Source organism: Myotis daubentonii, chromosome 1 (assembly GCF_963259705.1).
Source record: "Myotis daubentonii chromosome 1, mMyoDau2.1, whole genome shotgun sequence".
In the NCBI taxonomy this organism is placed as follows: domain Eukaryota; kingdom Metazoa; phylum Chordata; class Mammalia; order Chiroptera; family Vespertilionidae; genus Myotis; species Myotis daubentonii.
In genome coordinates, this window is record NC_081840.1 from 14,116,302 (window position 1) to 14,130,631 (window position 14,330).

Below are 14,330 nucleotides of genomic sequence, written 5' to 3' on the forward strand. Positions count from 1 at the left end.
TGGCTGAGGGCTCCCCAACCCCCAAGTGCATGAATTTCATGCATCAGGCTTCTAGTATATAATAAAAGCCTTATATGCTAAGTGTCTGACCGTTCATTCCACCCTTCGACCAGTCGCTGTGATGTGAACTGACTGGTAGGTTAGCTTGCTTCTGGGGTCCGGCCGATGGGGACTGGGCAAGATGGGCCAGACCTGTCCTAGAGCCTTCCCATGGTCCCTCCCCAGCCACGATTGTGCACTGGTGGGGTTCCTCAGCCTAGCCTGCGCCCTCTGACAATCCACAATCAGGGACCCCGCAGGGTATGTCAGAGAGCCGGCTGCGGCCTGATCCCCACAGGTCAGGCTGAGGGACCCCACCGGTGCATGAATATGTGCACCGGGCCTCTAGTTTAGTGGTAATGTTTAAACCTATGGCATTCAAATAATCACTTCTAGAAATTAAAAAAAAATTAAAGAACCAAGTCTTAGAACATGTAAATGTTTAGAGTTTGGGAAAATGAAAAGATGCAACAACAAAGCTAAAACTGAAAAACATCTTGAATAAGCAATTGGAAACAAATATAATTCTAAAAGTTTATTCAGGCAATATTTCCTAAACTAATGGAATTCTTTTCAAATAAATAGGTTCATGTTCAAATATAGTTTCAACATTCTTCATACTATATCACCCTCTGAAATTCTTGATGAATATTTCTATATTAAAAAACTCTGAGAAATCCAGTAGCAAATGAACCTATTTAAAACTGTTAACATGATATTTTAAACAATATTAATTATGAAAGCATTTTGTTTTTAATAGCATCTGAATAATTTCATGCTCCTAATAATATTTTTCTGTTTCTTTGCCACATACTCCTAGAATGCATATTTTGATATGACTTTCCTTTTCCTTCAATATTAATAGCTAACAATATTGTCTCCAAATTTCTTTGCTACTCAATAATAGAAATAGGGAGAAGTATCTAGACTTGGGATATCTTTTTAATTTTAAAATGAATTGAACTAGATTATAAACTGAAGGATAAAGGTAAGGGAAAGAGACAATTAAGGATAACTACAAGATTTCAGCCTTAGCATCTAGTTAAAGTTGTTACCTGTAACTGAGATGGGAAAGGCTTGGAAGGTGAGTGTGGGATCAGGGTTGCCTTGTAGAAGAGGGACCAAGTTAAATTTGAGATGCTTTTTAGACACTCAAATGGATATCTCTAAAAAGGTTCTGAATCACACCCAGAGAAAAGTTATGACAAGGAAAATTTTGGAATGATAAACTTTAAATATTATTTATGTCCTAAACAGAATGAGATGGCCTAGGGTGAGAACAGAAAAGAACAGAAGCATTACATGCTGCACCTCTCCCCAATATATTAAAAGAAATGTTATAGATGGGATGGGAAATAACATTGATTTTCCACTGGAAGTCTTGATATCAGAAGACCACAAGTTAGTAGTAGTAGGAAAAATATTACCAACATGTGAACCTCCTGCTGTGGTCACTCATAAACTGATGATGGATGGTTCAAAGTAAATAATTGCAAGTTACATTTCATCTATTTCTTTCTCAGGTGCCACTAACAGCTTCTCCCTTTCTCTCTACCTACTTCCCCATGTCTGTCTGTCTCTTCACCTCCTCTTTCCTAACTTGTTGATCTAGTATGTAATTGAAAAAGTATATTGCACTTAATATGTGGAACATTGAAATGCAAACTCAGGGCATTTACGTGGCTTTAAAATGTCTACCAATAAAATCATTTAAAATATGAAATGCCTGACAATTAATTGTTTAAGTATTATATTCAGTAGATCATTTTTCCTAGTGCATTTCCTTATTAACCAATTAGAGAAACTGGATTATTTTCTAAGCATATTCATTTTTTGTCAAATATTTTTTTAAATGCTTTTACATGTTTATCTTTGTTTCCTTTCTGTGTTGATTGATGCTTGACTTTATAAAATTAATGGTTTTGGAGTCATTTAGGCAGTTATAGATTTGGGACAGAGTTAGTCATCAAACATGAAGGAAAGGCTGATAACATTTGTTAAAAGACTTGAATAATTATGTTTATTTTTAAATTAAACTGAGGAAAGTCAGATTTCATATTCACAGTTACAGGAAAAAAGAAAAAAAAACAGTCTTATTTCTCCACTGAAAAATGACAGCAATACACTTATGGGGGCTGCTTGCTTCTGTTTTGGAAATGAAGTTGCCCAGTGTTGGCCATGTGGTGATAGGTCCAAAATAGTGAAGGTGATATAGACAATGTTTTCCCTGAAGCCAGGTGGCATATTTAGGGCCATTTATAAGTTCTATAACTTTTTTGTTATTTCTGTGTATTACACAGAGAAATCAGACTCAGAGAGGTAAAATGATGTATTGGTTGAATAATCATTGGGATACAAGTTAAACCCCTTCTCTAAGCTCTACATCAAGAGCTCTTGTTTTGGTACCACCTTTCAGTCTATCCACCTCTTACTGTGACTAGCTGATTCTCCTGCTGCATGGCCATGGTCTTTCTCTTATTACATGCTGGTCAAGAGAAGTCATACAATTAGTACAGGTCCATGATAAAAGACATTATAAGATAATAAAATAAAGCTGGCATTGCTGATCAGGCTCTGACAAAGCTTCCTGCATTCTATATTTGTTCTTTCTATACAGAATGAAAAGAATGAAGAGTCAGAGAGTCTGAAGCACAGGATGTCTCCTAAGGAACTGGAACATTGTCAGGGCATGGAAGAGTGTTTAGTGTGGTTGGCTTTGGTAGTGCTTCAGTGAATTTAAATGCACCATGCCCAAGAGTATATAGGAGAGCTATCAATACAAAGACACATTTGTGATCATATAATTATTTCATGGCCCCTGTAGAAACTTTGAAAAAATAGAAATATTTCAAAAGATAACAAAATCTAATCTTTCTAACGGGACACCATTGAAAATATTTTTAGTAGATTTTCAGTTCATCTATTATCCCATAAATCCCATATTTCATAGAATTTCCTGCATTTTTTCTTGTCACATTTTACTGCAAGCATATTATCAGCTTATTTAAATGTGTTAATATATATTGCAATGAAATGACATTATCACATGGTATGTAAATAGTTGAGGTTTGGATTGTTCTACATTTGTTGTGAATGAAATCATGGTGACTATGTTGATAGCTAAGTCTTACAATGAAGATACTTAATACTTAAAGATAAAAGGTATTTATTTTCTAAATTATTTTGTATTTTCTCACCTTTGTTATTTAAGTTGGCACAATCAGTAGTAAAGGGAATGTCATTTTATTAGTCCATTCTTTGAGCTAGTTGATGAGAAATTGGCAACACTGCAAAATATTTCATTGGATTAAATTTAAAAAAAAAAGTTGATGAGTTTTCTAAAGATAAAACAGGCAAGTATGCTTTGAACCCAGAATTTTTTAATATTAAGTCCTGGGCCTGGAAAAATAGTGCAATGTTGATTGCAAATACTTTAGCATGATAAGGGCTAATCACTTCAGAAATAACCTCTGTTTTCTAGTTCTAACATGACTGAACTAAATCCCTCCCAGAATTTTTTTTGAAAGTTTTATTTTTCCCCTGTAGGCATGATGTTAGTCATTATGTTGCAATTTTGATTATGTGTAGAATATTCATATTTATGTATTTGCTGACACCACATCCTGTCATGTTTCGAATGCACATGAGTGAGTAAATAATGATGGTGATTTATTACATAAAAGTAAAAGCATGACTTAAAGTCACCTGAGAGAAAATCTTTACTCTGAAGCTAGTTGATATATTTAGGGGCATTAGTAAACTTTATAGCTTTTGTTCCTTCTGAATTTTCTTAAAATATGGAAATGTTAAGCCTTATAAATATGGAAAAATTAAATAGAGACAGTCCTGTTAATTCATTATTTTAGGAACTTCCAAAAGGGGGAAGGGACATTATTTATTCACACATAATATATTGAGTAGTTGGCATGCATACGTTATCATGACTCAAAACTATGAAATAATTAAATATTTTAAGACTTCGATATTAATAAATAGTATAATGCATTTATTGGTCTATGAGTGTAGGTGTGGATATCTGCATTATTGGACATTTCTAGTTTATACAGGACTGATCAAAGTGGCAATTTACATCAATTGTGATAGTGAATTGACGTCATGAAAATCACACTGTGTCAGTGCCTTTTTATTAGAATTATGCCAGTGAATTTTGCTTAATTTAACTTAAATAAATAATAATTTGTTAAATTCAACTGTTCTAGGGTAGCACTGGGGTATTTTAAAGCCCTCATCATGATTCTCATTGCATTCAGGAATAAAGCTCTGCCTCGGAAGAAAGAGAAGCGATGTGCAAAAAGTAGGCTATCTCTACTACTATTAGAGAAAACTCCAAGAAACATGAGGCACTAGGGCAAGATGATCAGGGGGAAATGACGGTGTCTGTTAGGGGTAAAAAACAAAGACCTCGTTGATCAAATTCCCTAAACCAATGGCAGAAAGTGAAGTAAGTGATCAGTTGACAATCAGAGCAACTAGAACAGTTTTCATCATGCAGAAGTCAATCTCTGCACACATAAAACAAGTCCCCAATTCCCCTTATCCTCAACTGCTAGAAACTACCATTCTGTCTCTGTATTTGACTACCCTGGATACCTCATATAATTGGAATCATACAGGATTTATCTTTTTGTGACTGATTTATTTCACTTACCATAATGTTCCCATGGCTCATCTATTAGTAGCACACTTCCAACCCCGACCTTAGGATTTTTCTACCCAAAGGTCACACATTTTTCAGACAAAGCTCTTTCCCAGCACGAAGGTCTTCCTATTACTTTTTGTATAGGGAAAACTCAGAAGAAATCTTGCATGGTACTTAATGCTTTTCATCAAGAAATTTACTGCAGCACCTGAAATGCAATGTAGCCATGTTTCTTATCATATTCAGCAATTTTATTATGACTAAGTTGAATTTATCTTAATGCTTAATTTAAAATAAAAAATGACAAAATAGTAATATTTTAAAAAATACATAGCTTAATCACTGCTTTGCATTAAAATATATAGGAAAATCAATTTTCACTTGGCTTGTTTTTTATTGTAAAAATGAGTGATACACTTTTTTTTTTCTTAGCACTTGTTACAATTAAGTCATTTTGACCCAGTAACAATTGGATTATACCCATTTCCCAGATGGGGAATCTGAAGCAAATAATTTATGTAGATTATGGGTGAAACCCAGGCCTTGTTAGGAAAACAAGATCATTTCTATTTTAGCATTTTGCCTCAAAAAGAAAACCCTCCTAAGAAAGTACTATTATGTCTGTATTTTTAGTTTGTTTCAGAAATTTAACTTCAGTATCACATAAAATGTACTTCATAGCTCTCCCTTATAGTGATTATGTTGTAAAAAAATAGTTCATGTTGTAAAAAATAGTTTTTGAGTTTTCAAAAAACTGTATAAATGTTTCAAAACTCACACATATTCATACAATGATCATATTTTTTCTTTTTCTTAAGGGAAGGAAGAGAAGAATAATAGAAAAAAGAATAAATAAAAGAAAAAAATAAAATCAAGTGAGATCCCACCCCTTCCACATATGTCATTCAAATTCATAGTCACAGCACAAATGAGAGGTGGAGTTACCTCATTTAGAAATGAGAAAACTGAGAATCAGAGAATATTTATTTGCAAAGCCTGGATTTAAAAAAAGTTCTATTTTCAAAACCTTTTCTTTCTCCATATCATGGACAAGGAGTGAATTTCCCTGAGTATTTAGTGTTGGTGGAATTTACAGAGAAATCCCATCCATTTAAAATATATATATATGTATATTTTACACCTTTTATAAAATACCAAACCAAATGATTCTCAAAAAAAAGGAGAAAATGTACTTCAGATGATGATTAAGAACTCAATTTTTAGCGAAGTACAGAAGTTTTCCTTTGAAATTTCCCATTGTATCTTGCTTCTGAATATATACTTCTTAAAACCTTCATTCACATTTCAAAAGTAGGTCTATGAATTTTCATTTTCAGTCTGCAAGCTTTATGTTAAATTACATCAGACAAAGACTGTGGATTTCTAGATTAATCTTATGATTAAATAATAATATTACATCACAATTTTCAGAGACTTCCAAAATTACTGCTTTCATCAAGATATCGTTTCAAACTCTGGTTCAAGGGGAGTAGATACAGGGCAGGCTTTTTTCTCTGCCCTCATTACAATTTAGACCTGACCTTGGCCGATGTGTTTTAGGGCATAAGGACAAATGAGCAGGGGTCACATTTAATGAAAGGCAGAGGCCTGTGATCAAGTCCACATGGGATAGAAATGGGAGGAGAGCTGACATTTTTACAGAATGATGATGATTAATAAAAACAGACTCTCTACTCCCCATGTTTCATTCTGTGTACAGATTCAAGGCTAGGACGCATGATCTTAAATTTATTGTCTATAGACAGAAATATAGCAGAAACTTTCAACACAAATGTATCTCATTACAGCGGAATTCTTAACCTTAAGAAATGTTACATTATCAAACAAAATAGCTGAAAGAACAAGGAACCTGAGGTTTATTTAATGGTGCAACCTCGGGCTAAGTTTGCAGAAATTAACAGGATGTTGAAGTTTAGGCTGAGAATCAGCTCTCACAAAAGCCTCAAGGACAGTGCAAGAGGCATATTTACAGAGGTTCACACTGTGCATCCCTTGTATCTTAAAACAAACCCAATTAAAACATCTTAGAAATTTAGCGAAGCTGGAGATAAGTGTTCAGAATATATGAGAGGCAATAACATCCTGAGTTTTTCTGCTTCCACTGTAGAATCTCAAACCTGGTGAGAGGTTTCCTGTGTTGTTGAGCCATGCTCAGTCTCCAAGTCTGCTATGGCTACTCTTTATTTTAAGCCACTTTATCAACGTATGATTACCATAAAAAAAGGCTATACATATTTAAGGTATACAACTTGACAAGTTTCGATATAAGTATACACTTGAAAATGTATCCCTACAATCTATGCCATAAACCTATCACCTCTAACATTTTTCTCCCTAGCTCTTACTTATTATTGTCATGTGTATGTGTGATAAGACAATTTTATATAATAACTACACTCTTAGCCATGGCTCCTCTTTGCAGAAGTGCGTTGTGCAATGAGTAGGTAGCCAAGTGAAGGACCTGGCTCTCATTTACTCATTGAGTTACTCTGTCCACTTGGTTTAGTGCCACCTCTGCTGTGGAAGTTCTCTGGTGGGCCTTGATGTTTAGTACAATGCAACTCATACTTTTGTTCTCAAATGCTTCTATCCCAGATCTTTTCGCTGGCCTTCCAATCTTGCTCTTCTAGCCAGGTCATTGACCAACCAGCTGAGCCTTTTGAACAATCTCAATAGTATGCTAAATATAACACAAGACCACACAATATGGAGTGGCCATATATCAATTAACTCTCCCTTATTCTGTTTTGCATGCTGTTGTCCCCACTTGCTTTTAACCAGGACCTTAGGATCTACTGCTAAGTTACCCATTGGGTTCCATGGTATACATACTGGCCAGTCCTACAGCTCTTTTGGCAAATAATATCTCCCTTCCTGTAACAGGCCCAGCAAGTCCCCAGTTGAGTTTACTGAGCTGTGACTCTGATTACAAGTGTGCTACACAGGAGGCAAGATGGTACCAGATACTCAGGAGGGCAACCATTGTCCTGTAAGGCATTGGCCCATTCCATGGCTTTGTTTATCATCAAGCTAAAGAAAGAACTAATTATTGTGCTAAGATGAATGGGCCACATCTGTAGGGAATTCAAAGTTCTTGGATGCAGAAAATTCCCCTTCCCATACATCACATCTATAGTCCAAGAATTTTCTCCTTCTCATCAGGGTCCTAAACCTAGATTTGCTAGCCTGAGAGTTCAGCATTTCTGATCTTCAACTGTGTCTATTGGAGAATCTGCCAGTGATAGGTTCTAATTGATTCCAAGGAGTCGTCCTGATATTTATACTGTGATCTAACTTGTTGGTGAATAGATCTAAGCCTGTTATTTTTATGTTTTCCCTTTTCATAGAATCAACGATGCTTACTAGTTCTATCCCAACTTCCATTATACCCAAAATATTGTACCAGCTAGCACATCCCCTTCCACCTAGATCCAGTCCATCAAACATGTAAAGTCCTAGCAATCATATGCTACAGCCTGTTAGAGATAACTAGACTATCCAAACCTCTCCAGCAATCAGCAATGAACCACAGGTGCCATCCATCCAATGAGAAATCAACTCCAGAAATCCATCTTTAATATCTGCTACGTAGAACAACTCCAGGTACCAAATGTCTTAGGGGAATTTTCCTAAGAGTAACAGCTAAATCATTGCATCTAATTGAAAAGAGTTATTCAGGGACTTTGCTCAAGAAAAGGGAATGAAGAAAGCAGAACAGGACAGGGATAAAAAGCTAAATAGTAATGAAGTCTTAACTGGAGATTAGCATTGGTATGATTCTATGAGAAAGCTCTAGACTCTGGAGCACAAATTAAAACATAAAGTAATTTCCACGTTTTGTACTCTCTAAAAATCAGCAACACAAAAAATTTGGTAAAAGCTAAACAGTAAATGTTTTAGGTGTTGGGGGCTATTTAGTATCTGTTGAAACCACTCTGCCATTTTAATATGGATAACCATGTGTAAACAAATGAGCATGGTTTTGCTCCAATAAAACTTTATTCACAAAATAGGTGATGGCTGGGAATTGAGCTACAGGCTAGCTATAGTTTGCTGTGTCCTCTAAGGAAAAATGGCTACCATTTGGCTCATGGGAATTCCCCACAGAGTGTAACTGTGACTGGCCAGCATTGCCAGCAGATGATGGATTCAGTACACTGGCAATAAAGGGGATCTGGGTAGGACACCATCTACACCCATTCTAGGAGAATCAAGAAGGGCTTCCAGGAGGTGGTAACAACTGAACTGATTTTTTTAAAGGAGAACTGATATAGTTACATTAGTAAAGGTGTGAAGGCAGTCTCCAGGTCCCTGTATGCAGAGAACTACCATCAGTTTGTAATTAAATGTGAACAGTGGAAGATGATACTAGAGAGGTACATAAGCAATAGGAGGGCATTATATATTATCTTAAAAACATTGCTTTTGCCTTGTAGAAGATGAAGAGCTATTGGGAAGTTTAAAGGAAGGAGACAGAATGGTCTCTCCAGTGAAGATGCAGGAACTACAGACTTTTGTGGCTAAGTCCATCTATCCCAACAGAGATATTTCATCATTTACTATCTGTAGCACTTAATAAAACTTGCTTGTTTCAATTCTTTCAAAGCCAATGTGTGATGCTCTAGATTCAGCTTTGATGCTGCCTGCTGGTGGTGGCATGAATCCTCAAAGTGACTTTCCAACAGTGAAACGGACTTTGCATCTTTGATCAATATGCTCCCCCTTCCCCCCACTCCCACCCTATGCTTCCTTTGGAATAGAGCAGATGTTTGAAAGGTGTTTCTCTTGGTGTCAGGGTAAAGTTTATGACCATGAGATATAGGCATTCACTATTGGCAAACGAAGCCAACGGGTCTAGCTGTAAGTCATAGCTTGGTCTACTTAGTCCCATGCTTTTACAAGTAATCAAATTCATTTTGTGCCAATTCTCAGAGAGCCATCTGTTCAAATAAGAGGTTGCCATAAAGTGACTTCTTATGTTGTTTTTTTTGTTTTTTGTTTTTTTGTTTGTTTGTTTGTTTGTTGTTTTTTTAGCAAACAAACAAGAAAAAAACCTCTCCTTCTTTTATGTACCTTCCCTGGCTAAACCTATAATAATTCGCTGTTAGCCCAAGGCCAAGAGAGAGAACTAGTCACTAACAGCTTTCTAGGAATACACTCTGTGCCTATTTGGCTGGTTTAGATTAGCAATACCCGAAAGGACGGGAGAACAAATAAGAGTTGTATTGATATCTCAAGTTTAAGATGACAATTACTTGAACTGGGACAGTCTCAGTGAGAGATGTTTAAGGAAGCCAACTCTCTAGAAAATGGATCCTAGGATAACAGTGGTGGCCTCTGAAGAGTGGGTCAAAGCCTGATTTTTTTCTCTCTCTTTTTTTTTTTTTGTATTTTCAAAGTGTCCACAAAAATATTTATTACCTTTCACAATAAGAAACAGTAAACTTACTTTTTATAAAGAAATTACATTAGTTTAGTCTAAACCAGTTCTTTAGCTTAAAAAAAAAAATCTGTATTCACAAGCATGTGGCAGACATGTGTATTGGAAAGTTATTAACATGCTCTAGTATTTATGTAGCACCTCTATTCCAAAAGGATGACTTCAGGTCTTTATATTGTACTAGAATAGGAGCAATTTTATTAGCCATTCTTTTGGAGCCTCAAGGTCCTGTAAAAGTCTGACATATAATAACACTGCTGTACAGACTTCAGTCCTCCAACCACTAAACTGTTGTTTCTGGAATAAATGATGAAGCTTTTTCCTTGATGTAGGGCAATGCAGCATTCAATATCATGCGTATTGACAGAGAACAGAGCTTTCAATAATCAGAATCAGGCATACTCTGATAGTTATGGATTAACATTGTATTTGTAAATTTGTATTGGGTAACAAGATCTTGAGCAAATTTAGACATTTTCGAGAGAATATAACTGGTAAAAAATGATATAATATCACTAAAATTATATATATCACCTTCCTGATTACTATATACAATAACTAGATGCTATTTCATAATAACTATAAGAATATGGTTACTCCCATCTCTCCATTCAGCATTCAGAGGTAAGGCATCTTAAATGCTACTTCAGATTGAAGATCGGGGCAACTTTACTTACTTTGTCAAAAGGAGAAAACCTGTGTGCACACAAAGCCAACAACTTCTGTTCTCCCAATGCTGCCGGCCTCTTCTGGTCTAACATCAAGCAGGGCAACTGGATGCTAACTTTCAGGGAAGCATTCAGGTCGCTGCAGAGTTCTCTCTCACAAGCAGTGTCCTTCTTACCCCTTCACTCTATCCAAGTTCATGATTTGAAATCCCTTCTATGATTATCTCATTCTCCCTCCCTATCACTCAAGGGAGTAACTTCCAAAGTCCAGGGTGCTTGGTTTTGAATTTCTTTGTGACCTGTTGCAATAGGATCAACTATTGTATCTCCTTTTCATCTATTTCTATATTGACTAATTTGGGTATGATTATATATATAATTATAAATAAATTAAATAAAATTTATAAATAAAATTTATATAACTTACTCTTATAAGTGTAATTTGCATAATTTTATATATAAATTAATCAATAGTCTTTGTTCACTTTTAAATAACTTGTATAGCTTGTGAGATGAGTTTAAAAGCACATTTGTGGGATAAGCTCAACTAAGTGAACCAAAGTGAATGTAGAAATACCTGTCCAAAAAATTGCCTAGGGGACTACTTGCTATTAGCGTTACTAATAACTGGAAAATGAGTGGGGGTCAGTCTGAGTCACGAGTTACCTGCCTGGAAGTTGTGTCAGGTTTAAGAGAAAAAAATAGAAAGAGGAAAAGGAAGAAGAATTGGTGCTTTATTAACTGAATACTTCATTTGTAGGATTAATTTCTCTGAGTTGCTATTATTTTTATAACTTTATCATTGCCTCATTTCTCTACCCAGGAACTAGGTGAACACCACATTTTAGTCAAGTAATCTTTTGAAATTCTTGCTGGCTTGTATGCCATGTGTTTGTCCAAGTCTTCCCCAGAAAAATGTTAGCATTCATTAATTGCAGTTTCCTTTACTTTGGATATATATGGAGTTTCCAATTCCTTAATTATGGAGATGGGATACAGGATTTTATTGTTCTCGTAGAGTAACACCTGTAGAGAGCATTTTGTAACTCAATCTTCTTGACCACTACAGCTAGAAAAGAAGTAACACTACCTATCACCATATACATGGTGGGGTAAAAGTAGGTTTACAGTTGTTCATATGGAAAAATAATGCAACAACTAATAAATAATAATACAAGAATAAAATCTGTGTTTTGTGTATTCACAACCGTAAAGCTAGTTTGCCCCACTAGGTATTACAGAAAAATAGTTAGAAGCCAGCATCCAGGACATTTCCAAATGTGAAGAGACTGTTTCCTACCCGCAGCATTCTATCTCTAGATTGGGAAGTGAGTCATTGAGTACCGACTTTAATGGGGCCACGATCAATGAAAATGTGTCATGGAGTCATTAGCTGAGAACAGATTGTTTCAGTGTTTAAGCTTTGGAAGACCTAGTAAAATGTTAACTAATCCACCCTTCTCCCCATTTGGAATTGCAGGAGAAATTTGTTTATTTATTTTTCTGATAAGATGATGAACCTTATGTCTCAACTAGAGGCCCAGTATGTGCACTGGGGGGGGGGGGGGGGGGGGTGGAGGGCGATGTCCCTCAGCCTAGCCTGCACCCTCTAAAATCTGGGACCCTTCGGGGGATGTTGGGACTGCTGGCTCCTAACCACTCACCTGCCTGCCTAATTGCCCCTAACCGTTTCTGCCCGCCAGCCTGATCACCCCCTAACCGCTCCCCTACCAGCCTGCTTGATAACTAACTGCTCCCCTGCAGGCCTGGTCCCCCCCAACTGCCCTCCCCTGCAGGCCTTGTCACCTCCAACTACCTTCCCCTACAGGCCTGCCCCCCCCCCAAGTGCCCTCTCATGCTGGCCATCTTGTGGTGGCCATTTTGTGACCACATGGGAGCGGCCATCTTGTGAGAGCATGCGGGTCAATTGGCATATCACCTCTTTATTATATAGGATGTTTTGGAAGGGGAAGAGAAGGCAATATAAGAGAATAACATCACAGCACTCTTTCATGAATAACGTGAGAGCTTTTAGTCTGAAGGCTTGGTTTTATACCCTATAGAGAGAGGGCTGTTGAAGTTGTACTTTGGAATAAATCTGTAGCACTGAAGATGACAGGGTATCCAAGATAGTTTAGGGAAAAAAAGATTCTCTTTAAACCTCCATCCCTGACCTCATCCCTGAAAAAAGCTTGCTCTGAACATTTTTGGTCTAACATTATATTTATAGAACACATTGTTGGTGGAAGCAGTGGATAGCTACCTAAATAGGATTGCATAGGTATGACATTATTTGATAACTTGTATAAATAACTGAAGAAGGCATGAGAGTTAGGATAGGTCATGTCTGAGCAAAGAGCCATGTAACTTAAGACATTGATATGAACGTGGCCTATTTGTACCTATAGACTGATAAGGCCTGAAGAAATATGGGTTATGGGAATTATAATAACACTAGAGGCCCAGTGCATGAATTAGTGCATGGGTGGCGTCTGGCCAGCCAGCCCCAGTGGGGGACGATCGGGGCCAGGCCTGCCACAGGAGGTTGGCCGACCCCACCTCCCGATCAGGGTGAGGGGCCATTAGGGTAGGGCTGGTTGGGAGAGGGGCAACAGGGGGTTGGGGGAGCTGATGGGGCCCTGATCGAGCCAGCTGCCACAGTGCACGTCATACTAACCGGTTGTCAGTCATTCAGGCGTTCCGGTCACTTCACTTTTATATATATATATATATATATATATATATATATATATATATATATATATATCCTACAGAACAAAATAATTTTAAAGCTCTCTATTTTGAACCTTTTTTGTGTTTGTTTTCTTGATCACCTGTATATTTCTTCTTTTCTTATCATGAGCTGCTCTGGCTGGCTACTCCTTTGTTTCTAATAGTTTTCTCACTTCTTTTTTTTTTTTTCCTCTTGAAAAAAATAAAGCCAAACCAAAAATGGAATGCAAATAAAACAAAATAAACTTCGAACAAAGGGCATTCATTTCTGTGATTCTCACCAACTTTCTTCATTACATGTTCCAGTGTATTTGGCCTCCAATGTTAGATCTCCTGATTCTGAGGTTCAATTCTATTGCTTGTCTTTCATTCCACTACTTCTTAAACTCCAGATTAACAAAGATAGGGAGAGACAACACATTCACTTTGTACTACTACCCAGGTATCACCTCAGTGTAATCTTTCAAGGAAAAAATGATAAAATCCATATTTTAATTTAGTTCTAACTAGAGTTACTTAAAGACTTTAAAGCTGCCTTCTTATAAAACTATATATACAAAAAGAAACCTCCTAAATATTAAATATGTTAACAATTTTCAAACATTAAATTAGAATGAATAATTGATTATTTAGCATGTTTCTTCTGAAAACTTGCCAGTGGTAGGTCTGGTAGTCTCTCTTACTCAAAATATTAATGGAACAACATATCTGTTTATGGATTTCAATATCTTAAGGCAATAATGAAAACAAAAGTTTTGGAATTTAGCTC